Source organism: Canis lupus, chromosome 9, assembly GCF_003254725.2.
Source record: "Canis lupus dingo isolate Sandy chromosome 9, ASM325472v2, whole genome shotgun sequence".
In the NCBI taxonomy this organism is placed as follows: domain Eukaryota; kingdom Metazoa; phylum Chordata; class Mammalia; order Carnivora; family Canidae; genus Canis; species Canis lupus.
This window is the reverse complement of record NC_064251.1, coordinates 33,386,593-33,414,271: the sequence shown is the minus strand read 5'-3', so window position 1 is coordinate 33,414,271 and position 27,679 is coordinate 33,386,593. Positions and strand designations below refer to the sequence as shown.

Below are 27,679 nucleotides of genomic sequence, written 5' to 3'. Positions count from 1 at the left end.
ACAAATGACTTGGCCTCCTGCCCAAGGTCAGTATGGACTGGCTCACACCCGAACCTAATATAGGATCCCCGAATTCCTTCAGAACCACTTTGTGTTTCTCCCAGGGCAGTCTAGGGCCTCATGGTGGCCTTCCTCACCATTTCTGGTCAACAACACGAGAATTCAAAAACCCAGTGACATAAGCACTGGCCTTGAAGTAACAGAGAGACGTCAGTAGAAATCGATCTATCTTTCTTGGTTCTGGGGGCAGATAGTATTAGAACACATGCTTCAGAGGCCAGGAGCCTTTTCTTTCTTGAGAAAAGAAACTAAAATATTTGGTAGTGCATCTTAAAAGCTTTCTTGTCTCGTAATTTGAAACAAAACACAAGAATTAAGTAACAAAGGCTTTTCCATCAGAGACTGAACTGTGCTTTATACTGGGAGAATTTCTTGAAGGATGTAAATAGAAGCCAACAGAGTACTGAGGATAGAAGCTGGGACCCACTAGGCATCATCGGTTCTACTTGCTGATTCTGATAGATGGCCCCTTCTCTTCAACACAGGCCAAACTCCCCAGAGTTAAAGAGGGGGCCCTGTGGATGGACCCTTTGCTAGCTTCTGGCCTGCAGCCAATGGGCCTGTCATGAACATGCCCTAGCACAGTGCACCCCCTGTTAAGAGCCAGTGAGGAGATGCCAGTGAAAGGCCCTCTGGGTAGTAGGTCCTCACAGGACCAGGCTGGGCAGAGGGTCTGGGGCACCCATGTTCTGTACACATGAAACCCTCCCCATGAACTACAGCCACCATCCCTGCTGGGAGGAGAAGGAAGCATGGCTGTGGCTGCCAATATGCTCCAGGTTGACGTAGGAGGGCTTCATTAGAGGCACTAACCCAGGGCCATCAGTCTGACAGTCTCTCACTTTCAGGCCTTTCAAATGCCTCCCACTTATAATTGCCACATGCTCGCGACCTTTCCACCAGGAATAGCCCAGGAGGGACAAGGACAACCAAGTCCCCCACAGCTAGGAAGAGAACGCTTTCTCCAAGAGCCCTAGCATCTTTAGGGAGCTGTTCTTTCACCAACCCCACCCTCCAGCCCCCCAGCACACAAAGTCAAGCTCCTCTTGGGGCTCTCCCTAGCTAAGTCAACACCCCTTGGCTGGATTTACACTGGTGAGCAAGAAGAACCACCCGCGGATTTTTCGCAGCAATGTGGGGAGCCTCGCAGAGCTAGGGCTGGGGGCAAGTGCAGGGCCCTGGGAGATGCCAGGGACCAGTGGCAGTTGACCACATCTCTGCCTAGTCAAGGCCACCTCCACAGCAGTACACGGCTTAAAAGGAGGAAACCCGTATCTGATCAGCGACACGAGGTGCCTGGAGCAGCCTGGCTCATTGGCAGTCGGCTTTCCGCAGAACTGCCAAACTCAGAATCCATTAACGGGCAGTTGTGTCAGGAGAAAGCCCAGCCTGTCAACAGAAACTTCTTCTGTGGAGCCCACATGCTGTGTTTACCTCTCCCGAGTTCAAATGAGCAGCTCCTCACTTCCTCACCCTGGAACACACACACACACACACACACACACACACACACACACACACCTGAGGCCATGTGAGGCTGACCTCCGCCCCAGGACACGGGAAGGGCCTGGCAGTCTTCTCCCCACTGCACCCTGCCTTTCCAAAGTTAGGCCAGCGGCCACTGCTTGTTGAGATTCCTCTTGCCCCTCCCCTCTGAGCAAAGTCCCCATACCACAGAACTGCTAGTCCAGTTAAGGGACCCATAGGGGGATGAGGCTTTGAAAAGAAAAGAACTTGTTTTTTCAGGTCTTGAATTGGGAAGAGTGAGAACAGGTAAGTCTACCAAAGTGCGGTGTGGAGGGGGTGGTGTGAGGGGTCTAGCTTTTCCTTTACTTGGCTCTAGAGCACCTATGCTGCTCCCATGTGATCCCAGAAAAACGGCTTCACTTCTCTCAACCTCAGTTTTCTCACCTGTGAAATGAGAACACTGTCGACTTCTAAAAGCTGCTGTGAGCATTAAATGAGATCATACAGCCTAAATACTTAGTTTTTCACAGCAACAACTCTGAGGCTCTAAGGGATGGTAAGGCTGTAAGGCAGCAGGAAGCTGGAGCCTCGGATCACCACAGGGAAGGAAAGCCAACCGCCAACCTCTGTACTGAACTGTTAGGTGAGCAAGAGATAACCTTCTGCGTGTTAAGAACCAGAATGCAGGGGGTTTCATCATTTCAGCAGCCGTTGTTACCCTAATATAGGTAGCAAGAAGGACCGCTTCTCGTTTGGGATGTGAACTTAGGTAGGTGACTCTAGATCCTGGGTGTTTCACTCCTATAAAATAGTTGGAAGCTTCTATCTACATGAGGGACCCATCCTGAACCCCCCCCCCCCCACTGCTGGGCTCAGAGGAAGATGCCAGGAGGTCCTGAACGATCCAAGGGGATGAGGAGGGGACCCTCATCCCCGCCGCAGGTCTTCTGCTCAGGGTCCCCAGGAAACATCTAAGGCCATTAACCAAGGCAGCTGCTGATGCAAATCAACCTGGAGAGCCCTATATGTTGTGAGTGGCAGGCACTAACCGTTTGCATGACAAACCTCCTACAAGATGCCGGCTAAACTGCCCTTTTGTGCCAATTAAAGATTCTCCAGAACACAAAGATTACACACCATTCTGCAGCGCTGACAACAATAAAACAATTTTAAAGGCTATTCTGATCTTCAGTTCACAGCTGACACTGTCGGGCGGGGAGAGCGGCTGGGGCTTTGTTCTTTGCTGTTGTTGTGTCTTTAGACTTAACCAAGGATATTTGGGGGAGGAGTAGAGACTGGTAGACAGGAGGAGTTTGAAATGCATTCTTGGAGTTTTTAAAGAAGAAAAATGAACAATCTGATGTTCTTTTCTTGTGGGTGTGTGTACACAACCTTGTACGGGCAAGCGCGCGCACACACACACACACACATACACTGCTAGCTCCTCCAGGGATTGGGGGGGGAGGAATCCTGGTCTCTCCAGGGGTCTGATGTACCCTGAGATATGAGGTTATAGGTGGCACTAGCTGATATTTTTGGCACCAATTAATTGAAACTACGAGGGCAAAGGCCCAGCAGCTATCCCTCATGTGTTTGTTTTAAAGGCAAAGTTCCAAAAACAGTGAGAGATTAAAAAAAAAAGAAGAAGAGGAAAGTCTTTGGGTTTTCAGAAGAAATAAGAAATGTAGTGAGGTCCTCAGATAAAGCACAAGGGGGAGTTTAAGTGACAGTAGATTGCCTTTCAGGTCCCGATGAGGATGACAGGAAGCCCCATCATGTTACATGTGTTTTATTCTTTCTGTGTGTGTGTGTGTGTGTCTGTCTTTGGGGTTCCCCCAACACTCACCCCCATGGTCCTCACCATCTGCCCATCTGAGAACTGGAAATCCAAATCTACTACCCAATAAACTTGTGAGTGTCCCACTCAACTGGACCCTCTGTGAGGACAAGAGCATCTCCTAGTCTTTTGGATAAATCCTTCCGCTCCTGGGCACAGTCAGAAGCTCCTGCCCATGGTGTCACTAATACCTTACAGTGTCCTGCACACAGCAGAAGCTCAGTGAGCAGTTTCTGTGTATTTGCTGAATATATGTAGGCAAATTAAGATGCAGGGGGTTTCGTCATTTGTCCATATGCCCCTCATATGTCCACCAGTCACCTTAGATTCAAAAGTACATCGGGCCATATTCCCACCCAGAGTAGCAGCACATGGTGTAGGCAATGAGGAGTAGAAAGAATATAATTTCCAGTGGTTTTCAACTGGAGGTAATAATTTCACTGCCCAGGGGACTCATGGATATAGGGGCACATTTTTATTGTCATGAAGAGGGTGGGGGGACCCTACCCTCTCCTGGCACCTAGTAGGTAGAGGCCAGAGATACCAATAAACATCAATGCATGGGACAGTCCCCACGACAAAGAATCACCTGGCCCAGAGCGTCTGAGGGACTGAGATGAAGAAACCCTGGTTTAGAAGAGCCTAACCTGCCTGAGTTGAACAGCTCTGCCATGTATAAGCTTGGCCACTTTGGGCAAGACATCTGACCACAGGGAGACCTGGCCTTCTGATAACGTCCAGTGGGGATAGTCACAACTACTCTGTAGGAGGATTAAGATGCCAAATAAAGGAGCATGTCTAGCGCCAATACACTGACTGCTGTTATTACCAGAATGTGTCTAGAGACCCAGGGAGACACTGCTATGAGCCCATTTTTCAGGGGCAGGAGGGGAAAGAGTGTTGCCCTGATGGCACGAATCAACAAATACCCCCAACTTTGCGTGACAGTCCCTGTGTCTCATCATCTGCCTCCATCCTGAACTCTGTCCCCTGAAGCAAATTCCCTCATGAGAGAAACATCTTCCCCATAAGGAAGAAGAGAAAGGAGGAAAAAACAAAACCAAAAAACAGCCAAATGGTAATAAGTCTGGGGCAGCTCCCTTCAGCTGGTTGTGATTAAAAGTGCATTTCCATTCCGTCTGCTGGGGCTAAACAGAAGGCTTCAGACCTTCCGAGGAATGTGAGCTCCCAGCACCACCACCCCCAACAAAGAGCTGCTTCCAGAGGGCAGGGGAGGAAAGGTGCTACCCAGGCCCAGGAGGTGGGAGCTGGAGTCCAGCAGCACCCAGCCACCCTCCAGTCTCAGGCAGCCCCTTCCTCTCATATGGCAACAAGGACAGGAAGGTTCTGGAAGGGAGGCCAGTGCACAGCTTCTGACCATACTCTCCTCACAGAAACAATGAAAGAGCTCAGGCTGTGGCTGCCAAGTTCCTCCATCCAATTTGGTAGATATTTTAATAGAGGAAGAGAATTCCCAGAGGCCCCCCAACGGAAATGCCCCATGTCAGGGAGCGTTTGTTTTCATTTCCTTGAGCTGTCAATGAATTCTACTCATGGCAACGGCCAGGGGCTGGATCTGATCCACACAGAAGCTAACCAGAAGCATTTGTTCCCTCAAATAAATCTCTCTTTGGGGAATGAGTTATATATACATCCGTGTGGGGGGACCTACACGCACATACTCACATACACACATATATTATGCATTAAAGACAAAATACACGGGGTGAATCCCCAGACAGGCAGCCCGAGCCTCCGAGAAGAAAAGGCGATGTGCTGGTTAGCTTCAAAGGACATTTAGACCCAAGTGGCTTGGTGGAAAAACTCAATGATGCAAAGTGTCCTGTGAGGGGGCAAAGGGGCTGTGCGCGCAGAGTCCTGTGAGGTCCAAGGCAGGACCCTGTAAGAGGGCAAATAACAACAGGACCATGATAGCTACACGGTATGCACCATATACCAAGAACCATGCTACATACTTCACGTACACTGGCTCATTTCAATCTCACAACAACCCAAAGGAGATTAGATATCCTTATTATTGCTGTGATTATTTCCAGTTTCCAAGTGAACAAAATAAAGCTTAGAAAATTAAGGGACTTGCTCAAGTTCATAAGACCTGCCAAGCAAGTGATGGAGTTAAGATGCAAACCTGGATGTGGCTGGTTCCAAATCCAGTTCCCAAACTCAGACACAGTGATCCCCTTCCCATCACCTTCAGAAGATGTCGGAAGATCTCCACCTCCCCACTGCCTACTGCACACGGCTGGGCCATTTGACTTGCAAGGCCCCCTAGTCACGGAGCCTCCTCTCCCAGGGAACCTACAGGGCCTCTGTGCGGATCGGCGGTTAGAAGAAACAAGCAGCCACATTCTCAGGGCCCTTCCTGTGTGCTTCCCAAGGAGGTGGCCTCCCAGAAAAAAAGGTAGGTCCTCTTGCCAACCTGCATGAACCTATCCTTACTATGGACACCCGTGGGTGCATTTTAAAGACTTCTCTGAAAGAATAATCCCCACCTGATTCATCTTTTGTGGGATTCCACGACTTGAGCTCTTAACCTGACTTAAAGCAAAGTCCCCTCAGTGGCAAGAACGAGGAGGAATTCCAGGGCCCTGCATGAGGGTCTCACTGTGCCCAGCCCTGGCTCTCCCTGGGCTCACAACTGTCTTGTCAGTGAGGGCAGGCCTACCCAAGCTGAGAGCAGCTACAACATGTCAGCTCTTCTGCTCCCTTCCCGCAGCTTCTCAAGATCTGCAGGACAAGCCCCTGGGGTTAGGGTCGAGGCATTTTGTGGCTCAGAGGTTTCCCCTCCCCTCTCCTGTCCTGGCCTGTCCTCAGGATGCTGATTGTCTTTCCTGGATGCCTATGCTTTTGGATATGAGCGGACCTTGACACATTCTGCAGAGTCAAAGGGCCAGAGGGTATCTGCCCATCTGGACCAGAGAAGCAAGGATGCTCAACTACAAATGCAGGTGTGGGCCTGGTGGTGGTGGTGGTGGGGGGGGGGGCACGGCGGAGGCAGGTCCACAGCTGCACTACCTCCTGTGGCTGCGCACCTCAAGCTACTCCCTGGCTCAATGTCTTCGTCTGGGAAAAATAAGAATACCAGCCTGACCCATCTCATAGGATCAGGGAACCGAGCAATGAGCTCTCTTAGGCATCTATGACAAACTCATCTCCTGGGAGTATAGCACAGGTATACACACAAGGTACTCCAGAAACAACTCTGATGGGCCAGAGTCAGCTCGACTCAAGGAGCCTGGTCTGAGCTAAAGGTCAGCACAGAGGGTACAAACACCAGGGCCTCAGAGACCAAGTGGGTGGCATAAGAGAAAGCAGGATGGTAGGGGTGTGGGGTGACCTGCTCAAAGGGGTAGCCATCACCCAGAGAGTCAAGTGTGTGGCCAAGGCTGTGTGCAAACATGAGGTCCCTGATCTCCCACCCCCCCACCCCAAGCAGCAGAGCCAACAGAGCAAAAGCCCCATGAAGAATGACAAAAGCCATCACTTCCGTGGTGGTCGTACTGTGCCGGGTACCTCACATGGACTGTAGTCATGCACTTCATCACCATGAACAGCCCTATAATCCTGGGACTTGTATTAGCCCCATTCTGCAGAGAAGGGAATGGAGGTACAGACAGTTGAAATAACTTGCCCAGGTCATAGTGTGGGGCTTAGATCTGAACCCAGGCCATCTGGCTCCGATGTCCACATTCTTCACCATGCTGCTCTACAGCCTTCTCTCTCCATAGGAGTTGCCAGCTGCCAGGCATACTGCCATCCCCGTCCTTGCTGTGGCTGGCAGGGCTGACCCCGCTGTGGTGCATGGCCCCCCAGCAAGTGTGACACACAGGCAGTTGGGCACTCTCTCAGCTCACCTCTCCAGGCAGGTCTGGAGATTCATTCATTCATTCTACAAATATTCAGTGAGAAGGTACCACCTACCAAGAGCCGTGCCCGGCACCGGGATACAAAGGAAACTGGGATACAAGGAGCTTCCATTCTATTGAGGACTACAGACCAAGGGTTAGTTACAGAGTGGTGAGTGTTAGTGGAGAGGAAACCTGGGCAGCACAAGACAGGCATGTGCCAGCCGTGGGGTGAAGGTAGGCTTCCTGGAGGAGGCACATCTGAGTTGGGTCCCAGAGGATGAAAAGGCATGAGGCCAGAGGAAGGGGGGAGATGGGAAGAATGTTCTGGGCAAAGGGCATGATGCAGCACGTTGAGGTCAGGGAACTCTAAGAAGGTCGGTATTGGAGGGGCCAAGAGGTCCAGGTAGGCACTGAAGCACAGGTGCCTGTGGGCTGTTCAGATTTTATCCCAGGACTACAAGCACCGAGAGGCAAAATTAGATGTGCACTGTAGAAAGATCCTCAAGGGGTACCTGGGTGGCTGAGTCAGTTGAGCATCCGACTTGGTTTTGGCTCAGGTCATGATCTCAATCGAGCCTCGCATCAGGCTCCCTGCTCAGCAGGGAGATTCTCTACTTCTGCCCCTCTCCCTGCTCATGCACACACAGGCTCTCTCTCAAATAAAAAATCGTTTTAAAAAAAAAAAAAAAAGAGAGAGATCCTTGAGCAGAACCATCTGGAAGATGGGACAAGTTGGCGATGGGGAGAACTGGAATTGTATTGGGTCCCACTGGTTGAGCTCTTGCCCGCCTTGACCCATCTTCTCTTCCGGATTCCCCAGCCTCCTAGCTCCAGACACAGGAGGGTCACAAGCCAGGGCATGAAGACTAATACAACTCTGGAGCTAAATAGGTGATCCCTGGGTAGGAACCGAAATCCCCTGCAAGGCTTACCCCTTTCCTTAGCTCTGACCACGGTCACGCACTCCCCATCAACCAAACCCTGCTCAGGGAGACCACTGACTGGGCACCCTCGTCATCTGTGTCTAAATGTAATGAAAAAAATTGACTGTTTGCTTGGTGCAATAGGGCATGACACTGTTTACACAGAAATAATAGCCCAACTGTGATGGATTCTAAATCTCCATTACAGTGAAAGATTTGAAGGAGTAAAGCAGTTAGAAAAATAATTGGTTTTCTTGTTTAGTTTAAAAATCCTTTATGCTTACAGATCATGGACTTCACCCCTCCCTTCTTAGGGGCTTTAAAATAGAAAAGAACAGGAGCGAGGAGGGTTAGGCAGAAAAGTTTGGAACTGTTTTTCTGGAAGGCTCTGTGGAGCCCACAAGGCCAGGGTTGCTCTGGATCTCGGGGCACAAAGGTGCTCTGATGGTCAGAGTGGGCCCCAGTCTCTGGAAGCTATTACCACCCTAAGAGCCACCTCCCCCTAAGGCAGAAAGGGAGCTGATGTGAGCAACCTGTCTAGGGTCCAGCTCCAGGGGACAAGCAAAGGGGGACCCCTGAGGGAAGCGTTAGGGCTTCTGCTTTCAAGGGAAGAGAAGCTGTCAGAGTCTCATTTAAGAGAACAAAAGACTGTGACCTCACAAGAGAGGTAGCTAAGGACTCTTCTCTGGCTACCTTCTAGTATCTTCCCAGGGCTCTCCATCTTCATCTATTTACAGCAGTAGCAACAGAACCAGGGATGATGCCCAGATGAGGTGTGAGAAGCCATGTTGTGAGCACTCTCTGGGCCAAACGGATCACAACCCCCCCAGCACCTGAGGACACCCCCAAGGCACTGGGCAAGCTGCATCACATTCCCCCCAGCACCTGAGGACACCCCCAAGGCACTGGACAAGCTACGTGCCTGCACAGGACATGAGGAGCTGACTGCTGGCACTATCACCTGAGTGGCCGAGAATTCTTCTCGTTTTTTCCTTGGGAAGTGGCAGTGCCCCCTCCATAACGACAGTACATGCCACACGTATCACGTGGTGCAGGTGCCACAGGCTAGGCACAGCTTGTTTCAGGACTCTGTGCATGACCTCATTGACTCCTCTCAATGCTCTTGGGGAGAGACAATCTCCTCCACTGTACAGGAGAGGAAACTGAGGCTTCAAGAGGTGACATACTCACCTGGGGTGGCACCAGGGATTCAAATCCTGCTCCATCTGCCTCTAAGAGGCTGAACTCCCATCCACTACAACTCACACTCTTGGGCTTGAGGCAACCGCTTTAGATAACAGGTCACAGTGCCAAGGATGTGACATTTGCTGGCTGGACCCAGAGAGGACACATCTGGCTTTTTGGCAGGAGACTGGCAGATACCCCAACCCTGAGCCAGAGAGTGTCTATGTGCAGGTCCTGCAGGAAAGGGGTAATGCTGGACCTGGTGAAGAGGTACAGTGTGCATACAACATCATCCTTTTAAAGGGAAAAAAACTCTATGAGAATGGCCTTGGAGGATCAGCAGTAGTGGCATTTATGAGTATTATAGGAAGACAGCATACCGTAAGGGTTCCCTGGCACCAGCGTTCTAGATCACCTCTCCCCAGCTCCTGGAAGCGGGCCTCTGGTTGAGCACAGCACGAGAACCAATGCTAAAGGGGAAACCAGGTACCTACCATCCTTCTATCCTTCTTTTCATCTATCCATCTATCCATCCTTCATCTGTCCTTCCATCTGTCCATCTAGCCTTCCTTCTTTTAATCTATCCATTTACCCATCCATCATCCTTCATCTGCCCTTCTGTCCATATATCTATCCATCCCTCCCCTTCCTCCAATACTGATTATCGAGAGATACAACAATCTCCCAGGTACAAAAATCTCTACCTGGCTAGCCAGACTCTTGGCTTCAGGACTTCCGGGAACCCCAGAAATGCATACCTACTTTAGAGTTCTTCCAGGAGGGGGACTGCCTGTCTGGTGCCTGGGAGTGGTGGAAGGGGGGATAGAATTGGGCAGATTTGAAGTTTTTCCAACTTGTGCACCCTTGCCCTAGTCCAAGCTTCTCATTAGCCAGAGGCCTGACTACCTCTCCCCTTCTCACAGTAAACAGGAAGGGATTGAAGATCCAGTCCTGTGATCACATTTCTGGAAGAAGATACTACTCACTAGAGTAGATACTACTCTAGAAGAGCTACTCACTCCCTTCTGCTCACAAGATGAGGGATCCCTTTGAAAAGAGGTAATAGGACAAAAAAAAGAAAGAAAATCACAGCGGCCAAGATTGACTCAGTGGTCCTCTGGTTAAACTAAAGAGCAGAGGGCGTAGAACTCAGATGAATGAAACAGACCTTAGGTTGGTCTGACTTAAGACCAGTATCTCAAATATGATTTTCATTTGAAAGTTGGACCTAAATGTTGCCGACAGCTACCTTAAAAAAAAATTCAATAAAGAAAAGGGGAGATCAGCGTAGTGAGAAAAATGCAGACACTTATGAGTTCAAGACCCTGTGGGACACTCCTGAATATTTTAAATATCTTGGGAAAAAAAATGAAAACAGTTTCTCCCAACTTAAACCAGAGAAGGGAATCTCTTTCTAGTCTGAAAATCCTTTGAGGCAATTCTTTAAATTATTTACTAGCTTTTTGATTATATTTTATGGTGGGGTGGATGGCAAGGAAGGAAGAAAGGAAAAAGAGAGCCAGGCAAGAAGTAAGTGGGAGAAGGCTGCTGCTGACATTTTCAATATCTGTCTGGAATATTTTAAAAGCCGCGTGTCTGTTTGAAATCCGCACAGTCTCTGGCAACAATGGGCCGCTGCCTCCCGTGCTTCTTTAGGTCATATTTGCATACAAAAGACCAGCTGCTGAGCAGCTATTATGCTGCAAAGCCACAGTGGGCCTGGGAGAGGCGAGGTTACCAGCAAGTGTAAAGAACCTACAGAGACCCCATTAATTTTTCAGGAATTCTCAGGCCCTGGCCTTTGAAAGGCCAATGGCAGAAATTCCGGTCAGGAGTCTCCCCACGGTCACTGCCTGTAAATGTTGGGTCCAAATTGAAAAATGAAGAGTGGCAGGGCCTCTCCCCTAAAATTAGGGGACCCACGCCTTCTTGTGTGTGTGTGTGTCAGGGGAAGCGGCAAGGGGAGCAAAGTAGTACGCAGAGCTGGGGGGAGGCCACTGTGCGAGCACCCAAGCCTCTCTCCCAGGTCCAATTTCAGGAAATTTATTCCAGTTGTAAGCCATTAGGTGCCAATTTTTCAAATCAGTCTTATGATTCCAAAGCGTGTGCCACTTAATAGACCTTCCACAGGACTCAGATGAACAAACGTTCCCTAAAAGCATCACAATAAAGCTGCCCGTTCTTCCAGATTCTCAGGTTTTAAAAGAAACCGATACACCACTGAGTACAGCTTGGGTTTCTGGACCACTCCAACCCCAAAGGTAGAGAGAAGGGTGGGGGGAAGCAAAAAGCCTAGAACTCTGGAAAGGATGGCCACTGGCTGAGAAGAGCATGCTGCAGCCCCACCTCCACCTCCTACAAGACACCCCTAGTGTCCTGGCCTGGTGGCCCCTGTAAAAAGAGAGAGGCATCACCCCTGCGCCATGGCCTTTGGATAAGTTTTAAATCATGCAGGAAGAGCTCTTAGCCCAACAGCCCGGCACACAGCGGGGTCCTCGGGACACACTGGCTTCTTTCTCCCTTCCGCCACCCTCCACCCCACCTCGGGACCCCTACCCCCTACCTGCAGCAGTCGTTGGGATCAAGAGGACTCATGTCTTAGGAAAGAATCAAAGTAGCTTCATAAGAAATCGGGGCACGGAGCCACCTCGTTTTCCCTGCTTAGTAACAGGAGCCCAGGAAGACTGCTGCCACCGACAGGGATGTCTGTAAAGTGGCTCAGGGCCGGCTCTAGTCTAAGCAAAACACCTCCTCCATGCCTCCATTTAGGCTTCCAGGACAAGTCACTGAACTGTGTTAGAAATAGGACAGTAATGAAAAGGGTAATCATATCATATCATAATGTCACATGCTTAAAACTATTATTCTAGGTGGTTCCATTTAAAAAAAAAAAAAACAAAAAAAAAAACATGATTTTCCCCATCTGTGAAAAACATCCCCATGGTCAAGATGGGGGTATTTCCCAGGGAAGGTGTAAGATGGAGATTGTCAGCAGGCAGCAAAGCCACTTCACTAGCTAATGGGGAGACTACAACACACTTCACACACAGTACCTCATGCCAGGTGGGCACTGTTCACGGGGCTCCGTCATATCTGACGAGAGGGACTGTTTCCACCTGAGGACTTTCATCAAGGTCAGGCGTCCTCCTGCCAAGCTGAAGCAGGAGGCTCTGCAGCCTGCCCGCTGGGCCAATCTGAGAAAAAGAGGGAGGGATGGGAACAGACAGTAGCCTACCAGGATCACTCAGGGCTATGAAGAGCATACCGAGGGGCACTGGCATGGGAGGAGGGCCCACCTGCCCCCATCTCCTCCTTCCAGCTCCAGAGGCTGGCCCATACCCAGTGGACACACCAGCTGCCCTCAGAGAAATGGATTTAACCATGTTCCGCACCTCCCTGACTAAAAGGTTTGAGATCTGACCACTCCTGGGAAGATGGCCTGTTTCTTACTTCTAAGACAACTCTGCTCTGCTACCTCAAGGTTACTTCCTCCCTTCCTCAACTCCCCACCCTATTCCCCAAAATATCAACCCAAGAGTTACAACCATTTCGAAAATATTTACTGAATGCTGTATGTTTGTTACACTGAACCAAACTAAACATGCCTGGGGACAAGGTGGTAACACCCTGGGGGTGACAAAAATTGAAGATATTCAGGACATAATCCATTCTGTAGCTACTATTACATTCTAAGAATCCAGTATGCATCTCAAAAATGACAAAGAAAAAAAAAGCCATCCTGTTTGGATAATATGGCTGACAGGTGACAGAAATGGCACTTAAGGATGGATCAAGTTTGACAGATGGAGTAGGGAAGCTCCCTGCAGACTGGACACATCAGACATGTCCCAACCTCCCAGAGCAGGGGCTGGAGAGTAGCAAGTTCAGTCTGTGAAACCCACGGGGGAGAGAAAGGAGGAGGAGCTGGGCTGGTCTGGGAGTAAGAGGAACACTGGAAATCCCGTGGAGATCATGTTTGCGGCGAGGCGGAGGATCTGCAAGATGAAGAGACCAACCTGGAGGCTGGTGGGTGACGAGGAGCTTGACCAGAGGCAGCCTCTCTAGGAATGAAGAGACCTGGACCGAGGGGAAGGAGATTTCACAGGCAGGAAGCAGAGACCAGCTTGACAGCAGTGGCATTCTCAAAACCTTGAAGAATCCTCTAGGTTTTACTCATGTTGGAAATTCCCCAAGACCCGATTTTTCCAAGTCATTTCAAAACTACTGGTGCTCCTCCAAAAAAGGTCCTCCCCATTGAGCCTGCCCGTCCTACCCCTGCATACACAATACCGGGAAGGGGGGGGGGGGGTCCAGCCCCACCCTATCCCCTCATCGTGTGCCTGAACTCCAGAGAGAAAACAACCCGTCCTGGGGAAGTGAGTGGGGCAAGGGTTCCAGCAGGATGGAGAGAGCAGGGCCAGGGGTCTGCATCCTTCCTATAGGCCAGGTCTGGGGTTCACCAAATGCAAGCAGAGAAAGGGGTGCTCACTGCTCTGAAACCACAGCTCCACACCCAAGACCTGCAGTGGGACGGACCTGATGGCACCCCCTGAGATGCAGGCAGAGAATAATCCGGGGGAAGTCACCTGCCTACTCTCTGGCCTCCGCCAACCACACAGGTACAACACAGGACAGGAGAACATGTCTATGTGCTGGCGGGTATGACATGGGATGTAACAGTGTAAGAGTGTGACATCCCTGCCATTAACAAGGAAGGAAGGAACTCCAGCTACCCAGAGGCCTCTGCTACATTACAGACTTAATGGCCCATAATGCTTTGGGGGCCAACATGCCCTTCTTGTTGAATTTCAACGCGGCTAGCTCTGCACTTTGCCTAAATTGATTGCCTCGGAGGAAGAAACGCTTTACATGATAAGGCTCATTCAGGGGATGTCCCTGCCCTGTGCTGGAATATTTTTTGATCAACAGAAGGAAATTCTCTCTCAAATGCAGGCTCACAGTGTCTACCCTTGTTCCTGCCCCCACCCACACAACGCCCTGCTTGGAACTGAACCCTGGACAGGGGACTTCTTCAACCTCCTGGATGAAAAAACTCTCTCAGAATGGCAGGGGAACCTGGCAGCTGAGGGCTGAGATGTTCTCGGTTCATGGGGGCACAACACCCACCACAGTAGGTGGCAGGGGAGGAAGTCCTGGTGGGGGCAGGCATCTTGGAAGGCATCCATTCATCGCTGATGGATGTTTGGGGCCTACATAAGAAGATAAATCATGAGGGACTAAGGCTGGAGAGACACAGAGAGAAAAGACAAAGGGAGTAGAGTGATTAAGAGAGTGCTGGGGCAGAAAGAAGACGAGTATGAGAGGGGAGAGGGAAAGAATGTATTACAGGTTGAATCGTGTCCCCCTAAAACAGGTATGTTGTAGTCCTAACCCCAGCACCTCTGAATGGGACCTTATTTGGAAGCAGGGTCCTTGCAGATGAAATAGCGAAGATGAAATCACACCAGCACAGCGAAGGCCTGTGATCCAATACAACCAGTGTCCTTATAAGAAGGGGAGATCTGGACACAGACCGGGGCAAAGACAGAAGCCCCTGTGAGCATGAAGGCAGGTGGTGGGATGATGCTCCCACAAGCCAAGGAATGCTAAGGATTGCCAGAGCTGGCGGAGGGGTGCCAACCTCCTTCACACCTGCAGGAGGAAGCAAGCCTGCCGGCATCTCATCCTTGGACATCCAAAACTATAAGGCAATGAACAGATGTCTGTGGTTGAAGTCACTTACTTTGGGGGCTCAGCTGCGGCAAGCCCTAGGAAATAGTACCTAGGATAGGAAAGAAAGGAAAGGAGACATCTGTGCAGCATTACCACCTCCTTAAAATCTCGCAGGACTGTGTGCGGGGCTCAGGCTGTGCCCTGCTGTTCCCAAAAGCAGCAGGGGGCCGAGAGGGAGAGGGTCCCTGCTTCCTGGCCCATTCCCTGCGAGCCCTCCAAGTGTGGTAGCCCCCTCTGCTTTGCCTCGGCTGGAGCTTACCTCTTAGGAGGATTAATTTTTAATAAATCAGCACTCTTGTTTTTCCGTACTTATTAAAATTTAAGACAATGAGTCATGGAACCTGCAAGGCTTGGGTTGACTAATTACCGCGGAACAGCTGCCTGGGATGACCGTGTGGCCCTCAGGGAGCCAGCAGAATGCTGTTGCGTGGGGTTCAGAGAGGAGGCTGGGTGGCGGCTCTGCATCTGTGCGAACTGTGCTCTGTCCTCAGCGGCCGGGGCAAGGGCAGGGCTTTCAGCGGGCCCTGTGGGCACATGCTGAGCCATCTCAGGAGTATCACCCAGTCCCAATGCTTCCGAGGAGACAGGGCACAGACAGGAGGGTAGGCTTTAGCCCTGTCACTGGCCCACAGGATGTGCAAATCTAACTTGCCACTTAGTGCTCAAGAAGGGTGCAGCCTCTGCAGGAAGCCTCAGCACTGAGCACTGGAACCAAGTGTGGTGCAGAAGACACACAGCTTCCTGCCTCACCTCTGTCATTCAGCCGAGCACATGCCCTGCACTGGCTGGAGACCACTGCCCTCCCTGGAGCACACCCTGCTGACCCCACCACCTGCAGCCCCAATGCCCTTCTCTCTTCATGGCTTCAAACCTCTTCCCCACCCCACCCTTCCTCAGCTCTCCTTCCCTACTGGATGAAGGACAAGTTTCAGCCTCTAACAGTATCCCTGCAATCTGGCTTCCTCCCCACCCCACCTCCCAGCCCCAATGCTACCAGTGCTTACCTCCCTTCTGAGGGTTACACAGGCTCTCTGCATCAGCCAATTGCTGGTGGTCCTCTGAACTCCTATGCAGCGTGACCCCCCAAGGCCCTTGCAGGAGCATCTCCTCCCCCGGAGTCCTCGCCAGCCCCCCTCTCTAGCTGGGGAATCTGATTTGTCCTTCTAACCCCTGTGGCTCAGGCCTCTTGCCCCACAGCACTCTCTCCAGATGAACCCCTGGGCCCGTGCCTCGTGTGGCCGCCTCACACACGGTTTTATCATGGCACACTTCACTCTATAGTTTACTTACTTGCTCTGCATGACTCTAGCTTACCAGATATCTCCAGGGGTATGGACCGTGTCTCCCATCTCCAGTACCTACCACTATGTCTGACCCCTGTCCAGAACTCCAATACCTGACGGGATACACGGGGGATAAACACTCCCTCTCCATGCCCCCTTCTTGTGCATGTGCAATAGCATTTTCTAAAAACCATTCTAACCAAGTCTTACGGTTCCAGCCTAACAAGCTAGAGCCAAGGGTCAAAGGTTCAGGGCCTCATGTTATTCTGACGTCAGAGAAGCAAAAGCCACAGGAGATGATTCAAATCTCTCCCTATCACTGGGCCACTTGATGCCCTTTTCTGGAAAAGTCTGACCGCAGGCAGGAGACCTGCACTATGCCCCGATGGCCTGCCTTGTCTCCTCTCACTTCACTCCTTTCCCACTCCCAGAAGAGAGCAGGGAGCACTTCAAAAGAAAAGTTGACAAAAACCAGGTTTAACATAAAGGCAGTCCTTAAAAAATGTCACAGGGGTGTTTGTGAGAAACATTTAGCCCAAGTCCCCAAACACTGCCAATGGTTTAACTTCTGTGCCATACCAATACTCTCAAATTGAAGTTTTATTCATTGCTTTTTAAATGGGAAGAAAAATGTTCAACAGCGTAAGCCTATCTCTGCTGAGCTTCTACGCAGCTCTTAGAAAGTGGCAGCCATTCTTTGGAGCGATGCAGCAAAACAACCAGTGCTGAGACTGGGCTGAAGTTATTTGGTGGCAATTAGGAGCTGCCATAGCTACCCAGAGCAAACAACCCAACACACTTGCCAGGTGCCAGGCAACCGCAGAGCAGACGTGGGCAAGGGAATTCTCAAATTATCCTCCCATGGCCTGCAAGGGCGCCCTCCTCACACAACATGCCTGCTTCAAGACATGGGATTAGAAGTAATTAAGGGCCCAATTATTTTCTGGAGATACACAGTGGCCCACCCAAATTATGGGCTGGGCAGTCAGGCTTCTCACTGATCACTCAGAGGCAAGGAACACAGAGAATAAGTATCAGGATTGGACTAGGGTTCCCCATCCACTTAGCCAGGGGCTTCCAAATAGAGTCCTTGTATTTCTTTTTTTTTTTTTAAGTTTTTTTTTTTTTTTTAAGTTTTATTTATCTGTTCATAAGAAACACACACAGAGGGATCCCTGGGTAGCGCAGCGGTTTGGCGCCTGCCTTTGGCCCAGGGCGCGATCCTGGAGACCCGGATCGAATCCCACGTCGGGCTCCCAGTGCATGGAGCCTGCTTCTCCCTCTGTCTGTGTCTCTGCCTCTCTCTCTCTCTCTCTGTGACTATCATAAATAAATAAAAATTAAAAAAAAAAAAAAGAAAGAAACACACACAGAGGGGCAGAGACATAGGCAGAGGGAGAAGCAGGCTCCCTGCAAGGAGCCTGGTGCAGGACTCGATCCCAGGACCCTGGGATCATGCCCTGAGCCCAAGGCAGACACTCAACCACTGAGTCACCCAGGCATCCCAAGTCCTTGTATTTCTAGAAAGGATACTGACAATGAAGCCTTGCCCACTTCTAAGAGTTAACCAGAAATTGCACACTGACTCAAAGTGTCAAAAAGCCTGATAAGAGTAAATTGACCTACAACTCTGATGGCCACGGGGAGATTATATTTATATGTGCATATACATTATAGTTGTATATGTTCATTATAATTTATAACAAAGCACTATTATACTATATATAACATACATATCACAAATCAATAAATTCATATGACATAACATACATCATGTAATATATAACACACATCATATAATTATATAAAACTATATGTATATATGTACACATACACACATATAAATGTGTATATAAAAATACATTGGGCAACCCCAGTGGCCCAGGGGTTTAGCACCGCCTTCAACCCGGGTTGTGATCCTGGAGACCTGGGATCGAGTCTCATATCAGGCTCCCTGCATGGAGCCTGCTTCTCCCTCTGCCTGTGTCTCTGCCTCTCTCTCTGTCTGTCATGAATAAGTAAATAAAATCTTTAAAAAAAATTTAAAGATATATATATTAAGTTCATATATTTTTATTTCAATATCTTTTTTAATATAGCTGATCTTTAAATGATGTGGGGGTTAGGGGTGCCAACTCCCTACACAGTTGAAAATCCAAGTTCTAACTTTTCACTCCCTAAAAACTTAACTACTAATAGCCTACTGTTCACCAGAAGTCTTGCTAATAACATAAACAGTCAATTAATACATATTTTATATGTTATATGTATTATACACTGCACTCTCACAATAAAGTAAGCTGGATAAAATAAAACATTAAGAAAATCACAAGGAAGCAAAAATACCTTTATATTACTATGCCATAGTTATGGAAAAAAGTATGCACATAAGTGGATCCGATTGAACTGTTATTCATAAGGCCAACTGTATATGCAGTATATCTGATAGCCATATATATATATATTAAATTGATATATAAATTTATACCTGACTTGAATTATCAAGTCAAATTCATCTTCCTTTCTAATATTTAATGATTGATTTTTTTAAGAGAAAAATATTTTTCAGCCAATAGGAGAAAAAACTGAAAAGAAGTGAAGATGCTAGAGAACACTCTAGTTAGGTCGTATCTTCCTATCATTTCACAGCCTTAAAGGAGAAGTGACTTTAGAAAGTTTCTCAAGGAATGCACCAAGAGACATTAGTCCCATGAAATTCTCCTTAAAATAAGTTCAGTGACCAAATAAGTTCAGAAAACACTGTCTACCTTAACCTGATCTTAGAAAATGAGAACACTTGTTAGCAGAGTAAAGGCACTGAGAAGTCCTGCATAGGGAGGGGGGTTTGTATTGAATGTTTATTCAGGAGCTGCTAAATTTATTTATAAATAAATTTATTTGGCCACAGAGTCCTTGTGCCTCCTAACATTTCACAATGCCTTGAGGAAAATGTCCAGTCTTCCATCTAGAGTACAACTCTGCCCAGAGAAGTGGTAAACTTGGCAGGGGTGGTCAGTCTGACCACACATTAAAACTTTAGGCCTTGAAACATGACCCTGCCAAACCTCTCATTCCCCTCCCCTCCCAATAGCCAGGAACTTTCCAAACAAGATGCCAATAAAAACACAGGGCCCTAGGGTGCATGGAGATTGGGTGGAGAAATACCATGCCTTGTTCCCATCTCAAAGAGCCTTGGAAGGTTCAGGTAAGTGTCCTGCCAAGGATACTTAAATGGTTGAGAATGACCTAGAAGGCAGTCATCTGCCTAAAATAAACTCTAAGATGATGCAGCCCTGGGAACTATATCAACATTTTGCAGTAAAGATTTGCTGACCCACAGGCAGCAGGTCTGGGATTCAGCCCCAATTCTGCTCCTGACCATGACCCTTGAACAAGACTATGACTCTGCATACCCATCTCCAAACCAGAAGTCAGCTCTGGCACCCTCCACCCCTTCCTTCAAGACACTGTGGTGATGGGAGGAGGTACAAATATAAAGTGCTCTGGACTCACCCCTTCCTATCTGTCTCTCCCCTTGCACCATGAGCTCCTGCCAAGGGCAGGCATTGCTCTTCAACCTCCTTGTGTACCCAGGGATGAGCTCAGAGACACTGATCGTCGCTGCTGTGAAAGGGTGGTGGTTGATGGGTTTATTCTTCTGCCCAGAAATCCCTTATTTCTTAGCATCTGCTTTGGGTGAGTTCCACGAGGGTCATCTCCATTAGGGCAACTGGTCCATCTTCACACGCAATGGTAAGGCCCATCGTGTGTCTTCCACATCTCTCCCCCAATTCATCTTTAGAGCTTTGTCCAAAGAGCCCAGAGCCTTTTCAGACAGCAGCTTGTGCCTGACATCTGCAAATGTGCACAGGTCAGGATGGGGTGTGTGTGTACACAGGTCCATGTGAGCAAATAAAGGAGTATGTGTTTGTGAGTGTTGGGAGGGGAACAAATCCAAAGCTTTCCCAGGGTCACAGAGCAAATAGGCATGTGGCAGGTTCTGCAGAGCACTCCACAATGCCCTATGTCTCTGAATACAAATGGGAGGCCAACGCTGCAAACTGCTCCCAGGGCCGCCCTCGTCCTCCTGCCGGCTTGGGCCCTGCTCACCATATCCCTCAAGTACATCTCTGTTTGTTTTGGACTCACTCTACACAAAAACTTCGACACTCCGGGGGCACAGAGAGAGGGAAATAAGCTTGTTTGAAGACGATCTCTTTCTAACGGCTGTAATCTTTAATTCATAACCGTCCCATGAACCAGGCAAGCAGTGGATGAGGGCCGAGGGCCACCTCCCCTCCCTTCCTAGGGTTTTTAAATGCAAGCGGCTGTACAGGAAGTCGGCTTTCACAAAAGTAAAAGAGAGGAAAACATGCTAATTTACAAGCAATGGCTTCAAGCCCCCCATTTCAAGTCTTGTTTTTGTTGCCAAGTGGTCTGACCATGACCACAGAGGCCTGCGTCTGAGCCAAGGGGCAGGGGCTTCTCTGCATTATTCAAGAGTGACCACAAAACCATCTTTTGCACAAAGTTACCATAGACAGAGACAGTTTCAGATACGAGGCAACAGACAGCTGGCTGTACTCTCAAAGAAGAGGAAGTTCTAACACAGGCCTCAGAGCCTCAAGAGGAGGCCTAGGGAGGGAAAGGACAGTCATCAAGCAGCTCTGATGTGCCTAAGCCTGTGCTGGGTGCTTTACAGGACCTTATAAGGGAGGTGGGGAAACCCAGGCTCTCAGAAGGGACTTAACCGTCTCAAGGGCATGAGACTAATGATGGCAGAAGCAGGGGTCCAGCCAGTACAGGAGCAGGGACAGAGCAGACCAGTCTAGAAAGATGGAGCCATGCTAGCTAGCATCCCTGCTTCCCGGGGCCAGGGGCTGGATTAGGAACTCTGCTGGTTTTAACTTGGTTAAGAGTTCAAGCGCCACATGGGCCACTTGGCTATGAAGAACTCTTCTATTCCATGGCCGCGGTCCAAAGTCAAGAGGAAGCAGGTCTCAAAAAATGTGCCACTGACAGCCATAAGGAGGAGGAGAGGCAGGCTGGAACCACTCAGGACTGCCCCTGAGAACTGCACATGGAAATACGTAGCCTCCACACACCAGCAGCATCGGGACTATCCTAAGCTTCTGGTTGTCTTATGGGCCGGCAAAGGCGATCTAATCATCACTTGGCTGGAGGCTCCTTCGGTTCAGTAACACACTTAGGGAACATGCTCAAGATCCACACAGAACTGGTAGGGGGAGGCGGTCCTTTCCACTCAGCCTTTGGGTGGCTGTTCATTTCACTGAGGATTATGCCCTATGAATGAGGGTTCCCCTCTAGGCATTGGCCTAGGTGGCCAACTGGGTAATAGAACACAGTCCTTTCTGCCTGGTGGGGACTCATCCCACCAGTGTTGTTTGATGAGGAAGATAAAGGCAGGAGCCCTGGGGTCAGACAGTATGGATCCTGGCTCTACCAGTTCCCAGCTGTGTGACCTCAAACAAGTCACTTAACCTCTCTGTCCTCTATTTCCTCATGCACAAAGTGGGAAGAATGGTAGTAGCTACCACAAAGACTGTGGGGAGGATTAAGTAAGGGAATCCAGAGGAGTGCCTGGCACAGGGTGTGTGCTCGGCACAGGGGAATGCTTGTGTCTGCTCTTCTGATGCTGGAATTAAGTTTCCTGCTTTGTCCCGCTATGATACTGTGTGAGCAAATGACAACTACCCCGTGATACCACTGACTACTCATCACATAGCAGGTTTCAGAGACATGGCTCAACCCCAAATCATCAGGTTACCAATGGAGCCTTGGTGCCCATCACCTAGACAGCCAGAAAAGGGACAGCGAGCCTCATGGATGGTCATAAGACACCCTGAAAATCAGGAAGGTGACATCACAGTGATGATGTGCAGGGGGGAGAAGCTCCTCTGACACACACGGTCCTTGCCCAGGTCTAGTCTGGTCTGGCGGTTCCGGTGTGCAGTCTGCCATGTGAGAGCCCCTCCGGGCTGAGGTTAGACCCTGCATCCAAATCCCAGCTCCCCAACTCTTGGCTGTATCACCTGAGGGCAGGACGTGAACCTGTCTCCAGGTCCTCATCTGTAACACAGGGATGATGACAGGACCACCTGTGGGCTGGCTGGCTGGGCAGGAGAAACAGGTGAGATGGTACCAGATAGTGCTTTACTCAGTGCCTAGCACATTGTAGGTAATGAATGAATGGGAGCTATTATCACTGCAAAAATGAAAGAAATCAGGCCATCTTTCTCTAGATTAGAACCGGCTGAGAGACCAGCCTTTTCAGGTATAGGATCCTCCTCCCACTTTTAATCCAAATCCAGAAAAGACAGCCCGCATGATCATGATTAATGATCCTAATCTATGTACAACAAAAGTGAGCAAATGGATTGGAAAGACTGCCACGATAATTTGCCTGCCCCTCAAAAGTCTGGGGTCTCTGGCCTCAAGAGGGGCACACATAATCAGGAAGTAAAGGTCTGGCTTCCAGTCTTGGTTTTGATGCTGGCAAGTGAGTCCTGGGCAAACTGCTTCCCCTCTGCGAGGATGGACACAGGTCCCCGGGGGGCCCTTCCACTGACAGGCTGCAACCTGCTCCCCTTCTAGAGGAGAGGGTCCCTACCCTCCCAGTGAAGGGAAGGGAGGGCTTCACGGTTCCTTGCCTAGAACCAAAGTGAGGATGGCTGGAACTTCCCAGCCACATCTGTCTGGGACACCAGCTGGACAAATCTCCACGGAGCACCCAGTTGCCAAATTGGTGGATAAGACACTGAAGGTGAAGCCTGATGAATATGTCATCTAACTGGAGTCTGATGAATAAGGGTGTGGTCAGAGGTGCCGATCTTCAGGTCATAAAGATGTGAGCACATGGGAGAGCTATTCTTCAGGAGAGAAAAAAAAAGGAGCATCACTCATGGTCACAGTCAGCAAAGCTTGGAATGGGGGGGGGGTGTCAGGGCTTCTTGTTTTTTCATAATCCCCTTATTCTTTAATGCTCTTCTTCGACCAGGCTTCACTTTAGGGACCAGAGCCAGCTGACAAAGACAACACATCATACCTGTCCCTTCCCCCTCCTTGAAAAGCCCGAAGCGCCCCTGCCGGGCAGTGGTTATGAAAAGTTTTAAAGACTAGCTTTGCCAGGAGGTGAGGAGGAAAATGGGCCAGGTTGGACAGCCGTGCCAATTTCACTGTCATTCCCAAATCACACATCTGCCTTCCTAGGGCTCTGCATCTTCAACTTCCCACCTTAAATCTCAGAGAGCAGCAAAGCACCAAAGCAATTTTCTCTGCTGGCCTCAGAGCAGAGGTACAAGCAGGCGAGAATGAGATTAGGGACCCACTCTCTGTGAAGATCCAGCAACAGCTACGGGGCCTCTGCTCTTGGAAAAAGGGCGAAGCGTCTCACTGTCCAGAAATGTGAGGCCCCAGGCTGGTGCCTCTGCTGCAGAAATGTCACAGGAAGGACAGGATGGAGGGAGTTACTTTCAGAAGATTTTCTGAAGCCTACTAATGGGCAGACCAACCCACTGTCTCATAAATAGCACCTAGTTCTTTGACAGTGCCTTCCCCCAAACACCATCGCTATATCTGGGGACGTATTTAGCGAAGGATCTCATTTGTGCATTCGAAGACAAGATTATCTGCCAAGCAGGTGGAGGCTTCTTCACAAAATTCCCACCTTCAATGTGCACCGAAATCCACACAACACCCACGCTCTCACACATTTACATGCTCAAAACTACACAACGGACACTAGTGTCTGGCAATTTTAAGCATTTCTGGTTCAGAAGAATGTCAGGTTGTAGATAAAGGCAAAGGACACTCAAGCCTCAATACCCGGCCCTTGACTAACCCCTCCCCCCCCCCGCCAAATTTTGCTTTTGGTAACCTGCATCTTTCAACCATTCATCTTCTCAATCTTAACCCAGATCATTTTTTAAAGATATTTTACTTATTTATTCCTGAGAGACACACACAAAGAGAGAGAGAGGTAGAGACACAAGCAGAGGGAGAAACAGGCTCCATGCAGGGAGCCTGATGTGGGACTCGATCCCTGGTCTCCAGGATCAGGCCCTGGGCCGAAGGCAGGCTCTAAACCGCTGAGCCACCCAGGGATCCCCTTAACCCAGATCATTAACGACCAAGGAATGGAGCCCAAAGAGAACTGATGGCTTGGAAACCATCCACCAGCCATTCACCCCCTACACTGGCTCATCTTACCTTGCTTTTCTCCCAGCTAAGACTCAGGAAAAAAACAGAGAAAAAGGTGAAAAATTTTGTGACAGTGGAAAGCCTGCAATGACAAAACAATACCATTTCCTCTGAGTATATACAAAAGTATATAAATGCACAGAAAATCCACCACAGGGATATTCATCGAAGTGATAAGAGCAAAGTACTGGGGATGAAGGGCAGGGGAGAAGGAGTGAATTATCCAAAAGGACTTCGTCTTTTCTACAGGTTTTCATTTTTTCCAAGGAGACACTCCTCCTGTATTACCTTATATAATTTACCAAAGCTTTTTTTCTTTTTTTTAAACTGAGGAATGCCATTTCTAGTTGCTGCTCTAGCCACAGAAAGAAATAAATCTTTTTTCTTCCTCTCCTTTCTCGTTTTGAAGAAGGCAAAGAAAACCATGTTCCCCTCCCATGCTGAATTTGCTGAAGGTCAAATTCTAGTGCCTATAAACTTTGATAATGTCTCCATAATTTACTATTTTTTACAGGCTCTATAGCTTTTAATAGCAAAAGCGAGCAATTTTTCACTGTTCATTTGCAGCACAGAAAGGAGAAAAAAGTCTGTCGTGTCTGACGTGTCTGCACTAAAACACTTCATTTTCCTTTCTAGTTAGTAAGTGAACTAAAAATTACTTCTTGCAAATAGATGCATATGTCTCTAATGGACACACAACGTATGTGTCTATGATCAAGCCTGGGAAAAACAGAGCAAGACAAGAATCACTACCCTGAAAGAGTGGTCAGCACCACCATTAGCAAAGGTTTATTTTATTAAATGTATCTATGTTTAAGAAACTGATGGTCAACAAGGTCAAAGATTTCTTGGGTCATCAACCAATTAGCAAAAAAATCTGAGCAAACCTAGCAAACCTTCCCTCCTATATATGTGAAGACAATGCCAAGATGGGGAAGATCTATTACTCTGGGTCTATAAAGCAGGACGTGGCTGGAGAAGGGGAGGATACGAGACCAAGAGGAAGCATGGCAGCCCCATCCCACTGAGTAGGCCAAATGAAAGCATTTTGGTGCTCACACAAGCCATTATGTGTACATCCTGGTCAGTCAAGACCTGTGATGGGGGATGCACAGGGTAGGCCTGTAGCTGTTGCCACATCATGAAAAGGGCATTGGCCTGGGAGGTGGATCTGTGGGGTTTGCCCCTAGCTTGGCCTTCAGTCAACAACTCAACAACGAGGCCCTCAATGATAACAAAGACTAGTTAACAATTACTAAGCACTGACGACCTAGGTCTCAGGGATCATGCAAAGCACTCTGCATACATGATCTTGAGTGACCCTCACTCCAATTCCCCCAACCACTCACTCCTATCCATTACTCCCATTTTGCAGATGAGGAAGCAGAGGCTCAGGGTAGATATGCGGAGGCTAACCCAAGGTCCAAGCTAATAAATGGCTAATGACACCATGATGGTGCCGCTTGGACTTTTCTAGGCTTCCTCTTCTGCTCCTCACCTGCTTTGGAGGCTCCTAGAGCCAATTCAAACTAAAGTCCTAACAAAAATGGCCAAACGTAACCCAGGAGGGAGGAAACTCCCTTCCTCGAACCCTTGGAGGTGAGGTCCAGGGACAAGAACTCCTCTTGTCTCAAAGACGTCAGAGCCAAACAGGTCCCAGACAGCCTTCCCAGACCTCACAGACCTGTCCCTTACCCTCCCTATGCCCTGCTCCCACCCTGGCTTCCCCAAACTGGGTCTTTACATGGAATTTGTCATTAATAGTTTCGCCGAGATCCATGCCCCTTGCCGTTGTGTCGCTCTAATGGGGCCGAGGGATACGGGAGGAGAGACCTGCTCCACACACCCTCGGGCAGGCTCCCAGCCAAAATCCTACATACACCGTCTTCCTGTTCATTTTGCCCCATGGATGATTTTTAAAGCTTTTTAATTGTCCTTAATAAATTACGTACATGTGCATGGTTGTTACAATAGTTTCATTAATTTTTCTCAGTGCATCTAAGCTGTTTATCACAGAAGTGTTAATAGAAAAGAAAAACATGTCAGGCAGGCTCTTGCTCACACACTCTGGGCTTGGGCAAATTAATGCTTATGGGATTGCCTTCCCGCACCACAAACAATTAGGGGCATATTTATTTCATCCTCGCAAACCATCTTTCAGCAAGGCCAGAAACAGTGTGCCCACCAGGGAGCCGTGCACCGGCTGTGGCTGTGGATCGGGCACACGGATGCAGGCCTCGGATTCAGTAACTTGTAACTTCATCTCCACTCTCCTTCAGCTGAAATCTAAACTGATCGTCTTTGGTGCTCACAACTCGCCCCATGCCAACGGAGAGAGACATGTCGGTAATATTTCAGATGACGTGCTTCCTGGTATTTGAGGCTTTCGACCAGAAGTAAATTACTGGGGGCCGGGAGACAGCACACTGATGGCCAAAAGTGGCACCGGGAAAGCCAAGCATGTGGTTCCACAGCAACAAGGAGCAGAGAATGCAGGCGATCGACAGGGGATTGATTGTCTGGTCTCCCAGGATCTGGAGGGAAAGGGTGAAGGGGCCACTGGGAGCATGGCTATAAACTGTGAGCCTGCCAGTTGTTCCACATGCTTACCATCTGACCAAAAGCTTGACGCGACAGCAGGGTCAGCTGGGTCTTACTCGGGTGACAGTAAGAGTTCTAGGCGGAGACAAAACATACACTGGGCCCCTGCACAACCGGGCCATCTGTCCAGGGGTCCTCCTTCCTGAGCAGGGGATTTTAACATTTTAAAACAAACTGTCAAAAGCTGGCTTCAGAGTTCTGAAGAGGGATGGTCTATCCTCTCAGCAAGTGAGTTTTTTGGATTCGGCATGTATGAAATCAACCTGGCATCAAAATATAGGTGAGTGCAGCTACCCACGTATAAGCCAAAGCTTGAAGGCCTGCCCTAACCTGACCCTGGCTCTTCTTCCCAAAAGGCTCGTTTCTTGCCATGCCAGGTTATTTGATGTTCCCCTAACACACTTTTGCCGAAGTGGCCTCTCTTTGCCAGAAAAGTTCTTTTCATCTGTCCTATCAAACTGCTACTCATCCTTAAGTAGCCATGCTTTTTCCCTCCAGATG

The 27,679-nt window shown here is 49.1% G+C and overlaps 1 protein-coding gene across 21 annotated transcripts in view; it reads right to left on the bottom strand.

Moving 5' to 3' along the window:
* MSI2 (musashi RNA binding protein 2) overlaps positions 1-27,679 on the bottom strand; it is a 391,492-nt gene that overhangs the window by 191,235 nt on the left and 172,578 nt on the right. The gene's annotated exons all lie outside the window — the stretch shown is intronic.